Raw genomic sequence first — 9,249 nt, 5'->3', positions numbered from 1 at the left:
AGCACACGATGGACATTTTTTTTTCCTTAATTACTTAGAGTTCCAACTCCTTTTTATAATTTATAGTATAGGAAAATTTGTTTGGCAATTAATTACCTGATAAAGTTATAATTGCTAAAGAAAATGAACAGCTCCTGATACGAGACTGTTTAATCATCCCTTGCTTTATTCATTCTGGCCACCGATCTTTTGTTTACTTTACTTATTTTTTTCTATCTCTTTACTTCTTCATGTTTTATCTAGTCCTCCCTATCTCTTTTTTTCTCACTAAAGTACAGAAAAGTCTTGACTTTCAAGTAACACACTGGTCAACTTTAAAACGTTTGTAAAGACTAACCAAATAAGGTTCTTGCTTAGATGAAAACTCCCATGCACCAACTTATCACTTGGAGGCAGGTGGAAACAAATAAGCAATATGAGATGTCAGAAACGACACTGGACATAGGAATGCACAGGAAAAAGAAAATACTTGTATAGACTTTCAAGAACAGCAGAACCTAAGAAGACTGTAAAAGAAAAAGAAAACAGATTCTTACTACAACAAAACATTGGATAAGCTTATACAGAAATAAAAAGACCAAGAAAAAAAATGTCTGATGGTTACCAGTTCCAGCAGCAGTAACATTCAGAGTTAAGCCAGTGATTCTTCATCAAAGAGTGAATATTCCTCTACTACTTCTTTCTCTGATGATAGTGGTACTGAGGAAAACTCTTCTTCATTATCGTCACCCACCTCAACTTGTTCTTCCTCTTCTTCTGATTCTGAGTCAGATCCCAGATCTTCCTCTAGCACCAGCTCTAGCACAGATAGAAGCTCTGGTGAGGAGCCATCAAAGAAAACGAAAAAGAAATAGAATTACTTTAAGCATCTCTGACCTTTTAGGACTGATGAATTGACAAATTATAATGTATTTATCAAAAGAAGAGTTGGAATACATTGTGACCAAATGGATTAAATGGTAAAAATTTCTATAACTCAGAAGCTTTCTAAATGTTCACATTTTAAGGGCATAAAGGATATTAACTAAATATGTATATAAAAAGTACATTTTTTTTATTTTAAGGAGAATTTTGTTTCATTTTTTATCTTAAAAACATGTCTTTAATGTTTAATTAAACCTGAAATCCATTAATCTGATATTTATGTGTATTGAAGCAAATAAACACTTTCTCTTTATGAAATAAATTCTATACCTTGTTTAAACGTTGAAATTCTACATGCTAATAAGGGTCTCACTTGTTTTCATGATGATCCTGTAAAACAACTGGAAACAATAAATATCTAATGATTTTGGTCAAATATTACTACATTAGTGAAATTGAATACAATGTTTCTACTATCAAGGTGCCATCGCATTGTAAAAAGTGTTATATTTCTAAGTTTATCCTTACAAGGTTGCTTTTTTCTTTTTTCTTTTTTCTTTTTTTTTTTGCTATGACAGATCAGATTTATTGTAAAAAACTAACCTGGAAAATACTGGGAATTATGGATATAAGAGATCTTAATTGACTATAATGTAAAACAGGAGACAAAGCCATAGCTCTTACCATCATTTCCAAGATACATTTTTGCGTTAACTTTATACATTTAGGGTATTTGCAAAGTCTAGAAGTAATTTAGAGAGCTAGCTCTGTAATAGGAAATAACGTTTTATCTTTTATCTCAAGATATGAATAGCATGTCACTGATAACATACCATGGTTATTACTAGACAACAGATAAGATATTATCAAAATATTTTCCAGACAGGATTACAAAATTCCTCTTATACAGGAATATACATACTAAAGATGAAGATACACACACATTCTCCCAGACTGTGAACATAAAACCAAGTGAGAAATTTTATTAGTACTTTGATATGATTAATTTAGAATAATCTTTTGTCTTGCTGATTGCAAATGCTTTTTGAAGCTAAATTAGAATCTTTCTTCTTACAAACTGCATTCTCTGATTTTCTTATCTGCCTGCTTCAAGAAAACCCATGTGTTTAATATGCTTCCTCGAAGTTTAGCCCATTCCAAATGGTTATTTAATCCAAATATCTGGGCTGCAAACTGAGCTGCTCCCTCAGGTGAAAGTATAGTTGAACAGCCAAGACCACTAGGCATTCGAAGTGAGGACCACACATCCTGAGCTCCCCAATCAGGTGTAAGGGGAGGACAGTTGATTACTGGATATGCAGTGTTACCAGACATTACTGGTCCCAAACCATTGCTTCTGCCAGCTACTGCCACAAATACAGTAGGAACACCATCTCCTTCATACTCTGCTTTAATCTTTAGAGTTTCATCCGGTCCTTTATGGGCAGATGTTACTCGAAGTTCACAGGGAATTCCATAGTTTCCACAAGCCTTCTTAATTTTTTCACAATGACCAACGTCAGAAGTTGAGCCCATCAATACCACAACTCTGCATGAACTTTCCACTTTATGAAGCAACTCCACTCTTTCTGCCACCCATTCAAAGTTTTTCTTCACCATCTGAAGGCCTTCAGGAGTCACTTCCTTAAGGTCCCGATATGACTGTTTGTCTTTTTGTTGGGCTCTATCACCAGATGGCCAGAGCTTCCAGGAATCATTATCAATAACATCAGCAAGAACAATTTCTTTTGTAGTTACATCAACACCAAATTCAATCTTCATGTCAACCAGTGTACAGTTCAGAAGTAACCAGGATTTTTCCAGTATTTCAAAAATAGCTTGTGTGGAATGACTCATGATATCCACTTCAGTCTGACCTATGTTAAGTCCAGCAAAACACCATTTTGCAGCAATAACCTGTTCTTCAGACCACTGTGGATCATTGTTAGCATCATCCTTGAAAAACATGTCCACTTTAGGTGGGTAGAACTTGTATCCTTCTTTGACACCAGGATTTCTTTTGAGAAAAGAACCAGTTGCAATTCTTCTACATACCCATTCAATTGGAATCATTTCACATTGAGGTGCAATGAAAGCTGTCTCACTACATTTTTTGGTGAAAGCAGTTTTGATACCTGCTTTCTGTAACAACTCGAAAATACAGCTGGTAATTTTATTTGAGATTGCAGCTTTTCCATCCAGGTGATTTTTTTTCTAGCTGCATTGCCTGCTGTGATCTGGTCTTTAGACTGCAAGAGGACTTTTCCAGGACTATCCAACAATTCATAGACTTCTTTTGTTTTACCCTCATAGAGCTTCTTACCAATCTTCAGTACTTCAGGCATCGCCATTTCTCTGGTGGTGGCGGTGGCCAAGGGGAAGACGGGAACCTGGGGAGAAGAAGATGAGGTGAGGGGCAGCAGGCCCAAGGTTGCTTTTTTCTGTAATATAGATTTGTTTCTTTTTTTAATTTAATGTCTGAAATGAAATGTAATTAGTTCTGTACTAACCTAGTAGATATTTTTATTTGGGGCAACAATTTTCAAGTTTTGGGGGTATCTATTTTATTTTCTTCTGGTTCCCTAAATGCTCAAAGCCATACTGTTTTGGAGATAGAATGTCAGACAGGGAAACAATCACCTTGAGTAAGCTAAAAGGAAAAGAAAAAGAAAACTGAAATTGCTTAGTTTAATCTTGGTGTCTTTTAATAAAAATATCTCATAATAATAGTGAGTGGCTGCATGAAAGGTTGAACTAATTTTTTGACACTTAAATGAAATATATATATATATATATATATATATGCATATGACATATATATACACACACATATATAGACACATACATACACACATTATATCATCTGAATATATCCATTGGGTGAATGTATGTGTGTGTTCAGGTGGGTATGAAAACTGTAAGAAAATGCTAAAAAATCCAGAAGAATATCAGTTAAGGGGGTGGGGGAATGGAAAATGAAATAGAAGATTTGTTTTTTAACAAAGTTGATTCAAAACAAACTGCCTTTGAATTTCAATGTACCCAAAAGAACATTGTTACTCTTTACTATTTTTACATTTATTGTGTTGGACAAATCCCATGGTACTGGCATGGTAATGAAGAGTGTATGTTGGATACATTCAATATGTTTACATGGACAGGATACACACATTAGTCGAAATCCACCATGAAAGACACGGAGTGAAAATAAAATGTCATAGAGTTATACTTCTTAGTAGATAATAATTTGTTGTGATGAATTTAACCAGTTGACAATCGTTTTTATCCTGTGATGTAGTCTTTTAAGTTGATTATTGATGTTATTCCTTTTGTGGGGGAAGGATGCAAAATTAGTGGTAAAAGTTTCAAATACCCTGGTTTTTGTTTCCATATAGAGTAAGGTATCAATATATCCAGCTTTTTCTATTTTTATGAGAGAGTATCATAAAGTTGCTTGTAAATAAAATGAACATCTATTTACATATAGAAAATTAAGTGTCTTGTCAGTATTAAGGACCCTATAATTATTTGTGTGTTTTACAGAATCACTTCGAAAGATTGTAAATAAATTACTAGACATTAAAAAAAAAAAAGACTAGCCAAATAGTGACATATGTAGCTATTTGGCTAGTCTTCTTCACAAAAATTATGAATAGTATAATCATATTTAGATTGATTAATCATAAACAAAGAGTGGCAGTAGTTGTATAGAGGGTAAGTTCTATTTCAACTAGAATCACTCCTGCAGAATCAGACCAAAGACAGCAGACGTTGTTTGTATGCTATTATCAGAATAATGTACTGTACTTGTATTTTTCAGTCCTCAGTGTTCCTATTGCTACTCTAATTAGAAAAGAAAGCTCTGTTTTTAAAATATCTTACACTGAAAGCTTGTATCCATGTTTGATTTTTAACCTACCTTGTTGATTTTATTTGTAACTTATTTAATTTTCCACTTCCTCTGAAAGCTGAAATAGATTGTGAAGTTGAAATGACAGTGATGATCTACAAAAATGACAATAAATTTTATGATTTTGAATTGTTTTTTGGTTTACTTTGTTTTATTATTTTTTTGCAAAACTTACCAGAATAAATTTCCAAGGAATTTATTTGGAAAGTTTGTCTTCATCAACTAGAAAGCAAAGAATTCCACTCTATATGCACAAAATTGGGAGCTAGGAAACTGTTATTGAATGACAGAATTTGAAGGGAATTTAATCCAATCTATCTCTTAGCAAAAACACCCTTTATTAGACTCTTATCAAATGGTCAAATCTCTAAAGACATATAAGAAAGGAAAAATCCTATATTTCTCAAGAAAATCCTTTCTACTTTTGTATAATTCTCATTTTTAGGATTTTTTCTTCTCCTAACATTAATTTTAAAATTTTCTTCCTTTTAACTTCTACCCATTGATCCTGGTTTGGCCTTCTGGGTTAAAAAAATAAAAAAAAAATTATATCTAAACCCCATATCATATGACAGTCCTTCAAGTACCCAAGTACAGCTCTCATCTTACTACCGAACCTTTTTTCTCTCTAACTCTACAACAGATATCCAATTTCTGACTCAAGACCCTTCATTTTCCTGATTGCCTTCCTTGTTAATTTTCTCTGTCTTGTCAGTGTCCTTAACCAATAGGATCTAGTACTGAAATTGGTATTTCAACTGTGATCTAGTGAGGACATATCAAAAGCAAGAACTTATTAAATAGTATCTTTGTGCTGGACTTTCAAAGACAGGAATAGAACAATCTCTGCTTTGAAGGAACTTACATTGTGTTGTTGAAAAAATATAGGTACATATGTGGGTGTGTGTTTGTGTGTGTGTGTGTGTGTGTGTGTGTGTCTGTGTCTGTGTGTGTATATATATTTAGAGAGAGATATGTGATTGACCTCACACCTATAGCAACATCAGTAAAAACAAGAGAAATGCACATTTAAAGAGTCTGAAGTTATATACTTCATACCCACTAGATTAGAAATAATGAGGGGAAAAATTCTGTGCTTGGAGGGGCTGTAAGGATGAGTATATCAATGCACTGTTGGTGAAAACTGAAGTGATACAACAGTCCTGGGCCCTGATTGACTCAGAATGAATACAGACTGCAACTGTGTCTTTTTTTGGATGGAAACATCCTAGTTTTATTTATTTTAACTAGGTAAAGGTACTCTTCTCTGCCTCATTTCTTATTAAGCCTTAATAACTGAATTAGTGTTGCCTCAGTCAACTTGAGAGCTATGAAAGATACTAGCTTGAGAGAATACATTGGCTAATCAGGGGGTGATTACAGGGATCTCTTTTCTGGCACTGAGGCAAGATTCTCTTCCTTTTCCCATTCTTTGGTCTGGCTCATCTTCCCAGGGTGAGGAGAAGCACTGGTGTGGTGGAGCTTGTGATACGGTTGAAATGGAAACATCCTCACAGGTGCAGGACAGAAAAAAATTGTTTGTGATCCCTAACAGACCAGAGCACAGGCCAGGAAAGAACAAACATCTCTACTTTGATCATACCACCTTGGAAGAAATGGAAATTTACAGGCCTCTAGAAGTTTCTCTGAAAGTAGCTGCATAAAATGCCTGAAGTTTGAGACAGTATCTCATCCTTCTCCCAAAACAAGCAGAGTTCCAACTTAACAAAGAGTTAGAAAGTCAAGTACTTGATTTGGAAACTGGGCAGTGTAAAACAAATCTCAGACTATAGAGTTGTATTTTGGGGACAAAGATTAAACATTCAACCCAAGGAAGATAACAAAGTCAAAGCTCCTACATCTAAAGCATCCAAGAAAAACAGGAACTGATCACATACCATGGAATAAATCAACAAGGATTTTGAAAATCAAGTAAGAGAAGTAGAAGAAAAATTGGGAAGAGAAACGAGAGTGATGCAAGAAAATCACGAAAAACGAGTCATCAGTTAGTTAAAGGAGGCCTTCCCAAAAACGCGAAGAAAATAACACCTTTAAAATACACTAGAAAAAGAGCAAAAGATGTCAAAAAAGCCAACAAGGAAAGGAATGTCTTAAAAAGAAGAATTGGTCAAATGGAAAAGGAGTTCCAAAAGCCCGCTAAAGAAAATAATTCCTTAAAAATTAGAATGCAGTAAATGGAAGCCAATAACTTTAGGAGAAATTAAGAGATTGTAAAACAACCAAAAGAACGAAAAAACAAAGACAATGTGAAATAATTCGTTGGAAAAAACCCCTGACCTGGACATTAGATTCAGGAGTGATTATTTAACACTTATTGTTTTACCTGAAGTTATCAAAAAAGAACCTGGACATCATTTTCAAGAAATTATAAAAAAAAAATAAAACTGCCCTAATATTCTATAATCAGAGGGAAAATAGAAATGGAAAGAATCCACTTATCACGTCTTGAAACATGTCAGAAAGGCGAAACTGCTAGGAATATTATATACAAATTCTAGAGTTCTCTGGTCAAGGAGAAAATATTTCCAGCAGCCAGAAAGAAACAATCTGAGTATTGTGGAAACACAATCAGGAGAACAGGAGATCTAGCAGCTTTTACTTTAATGGCTTGGAGGGCTTGGAATGTGCTATTCCAAAGGTCAAAGGAACAAGGATTAAAACCAAGAATCACCTGTCCAGGAAAACAGAACATAATACTTCTGGGGGAAAATGGACATTCAATGAATTAAACACTTTCAAGCATTCTTGATGAAAACAGCATTGCTGAATAGAAAATTTATCTTTCCAATACTACATTGAAGAGAAGCATGAAAAGGTAAGCAAGAAGAGAAATTATAAGGGACTTATTAAAACTGACCTGTTTACATTCCTACATGGAAAGATTATATTTGTAACTCATGAGATCTTTCTAAGTATTAGATTGGAGGAAATACCCATGTGCGTGTGCACACATGCACACACATACACACACATGTTGACCTAGGGCACAGGGTGAGTTGAATATAAGGGAATAATATTTTTAAAATGCAATTAAGGGGTGAGAGAAGAATATTTTGAGAGAAGAAAGGGAGAGACAGAATGAGATAAATATTCTTCCATAAAGAGGAAAGAAAAAACTTTTACAATGGAAGGGAAGAGTGAGGAGGTGAGACAGAATGCATGAACCTTATTCTCATCAATTTTGGCTTAAGGAGGGAATGCCATCCACACTTAAGTGAATATTTTACTCTACAGGAAAGTAGAGAGGAAGGGATTAAAGGGGAGTGATAGAAGGGAAGATATATTGGGGTAGGTGCTAGCCAGAAGCAAACATATTAGACAAGGTAAAGGGACAAAGAAGAGAGTAGAATAAATTGGGGGAATGGAGGGTAGAATGGAGGAAAACATAGTCTTTCGCATCATTACTATTACGGAAGTGTTTTGCATAACTACACATGTATAACCTATACTGAATTCCTTGCCTTCTCAATGAGAGTGGGGGGAGGGAAGGAGAGAATTTAGAATTCAAAGTTTTAAAAACAAATGTTAAAAACTATTTTTACAGGCAACTGGTAAATAAGATGGATTAGCAATGGGATATAGAATGAAGGACAAACAACAGCAACACATATATACACATACACGAATATGTAACCTGTGTGAATTTTTGTTAATATTCGGTGGGTATATGTGTACAACTTTTTTTTTTTTATCTGCTTATGCACTACACACTTTTTTCACACCATGCACAGTCCATTAATCTGAATTCTTACCAGATCACTTAACTCAAACAATTCTCAGAATTGAGAGTGTTATTTTATCATACCAAATTTCTCTTGACTATTCTGTAATTTCTGACACACTAAATTATTCCTATTTTTATTCTTTCATTATGAACATCCTATTGCATTTTTTTCCTATCTGATTAGTGTAAGATGGAACTCCAGAGTTAAACGGCTAGTTAGTATAGTGGATATAGAGAGCTAGATCTGGAATCAGGAAGAACTGAATTCAAACCTTGCTTCACACACTCACTGGATCTGTGATCCTCGACAAATCATTGAAGTTAAGTTTCCTTCAGTTTCATCATTTGTAAAATGAGGAAGATAACAGCACCTACCTTCCAGGATTATTGGGAGGATCAAATTAGAAAATAATCACAAAGTGTTTAGCTCATCATATAGCTATTATTTGATGAGGAGAAGGCAGAGGAGGATGGTGTTAACTTACATTTCTCTCTTTTTAAGTGATTCGGAACATTTTTATATGGTACCCAAAAATTAGAATTATTTTGAGAACCACTTCATAATTTTGCTTTCTTAATTTGAATTAGTTATTTGTATATCTTGGATATGAGAGTTTTGTCAGAGAAGCTTACTGCAAACATTTTTTTTCCACAAATAAATAACTCCAATTTAAAGCCACACTGTTATTTGCGGGAGAATAGATCTTTTGTGATTATCTTGCTTTTCTGT

At 34.2% G+C, this 9,249-nt stretch overlaps 1 pseudogene; it reads right to left on the bottom strand.

Annotated features, from left to right (window-relative positions):
- Window positions 1-1,816: 1,816 nt before the first annotated feature.
- LOC140500994 (bifunctional phosphoribosylaminoimidazole carboxylase/phosphoribosylaminoimidazole succinocarboxamide synthetase pseudogene) lies at window positions 1,817-3,284 on the bottom strand (annotated as a pseudogene).
- Between the last annotated feature and the right edge of the window lie 5,965 nt (window positions 3,285-9,249).

This window comes from Notamacropus eugenii, chromosome 4 (assembly GCF_028372415.1).
Source record: "Notamacropus eugenii isolate mMacEug1 chromosome 4, mMacEug1.pri_v2, whole genome shotgun sequence".
Lineage (NCBI taxonomy): Eukaryota > Metazoa > Chordata > Mammalia > Diprotodontia > Macropodidae > Notamacropus > Notamacropus eugenii.
This window is presented reverse-complemented; position numbering and strand designations above follow the sequence as displayed.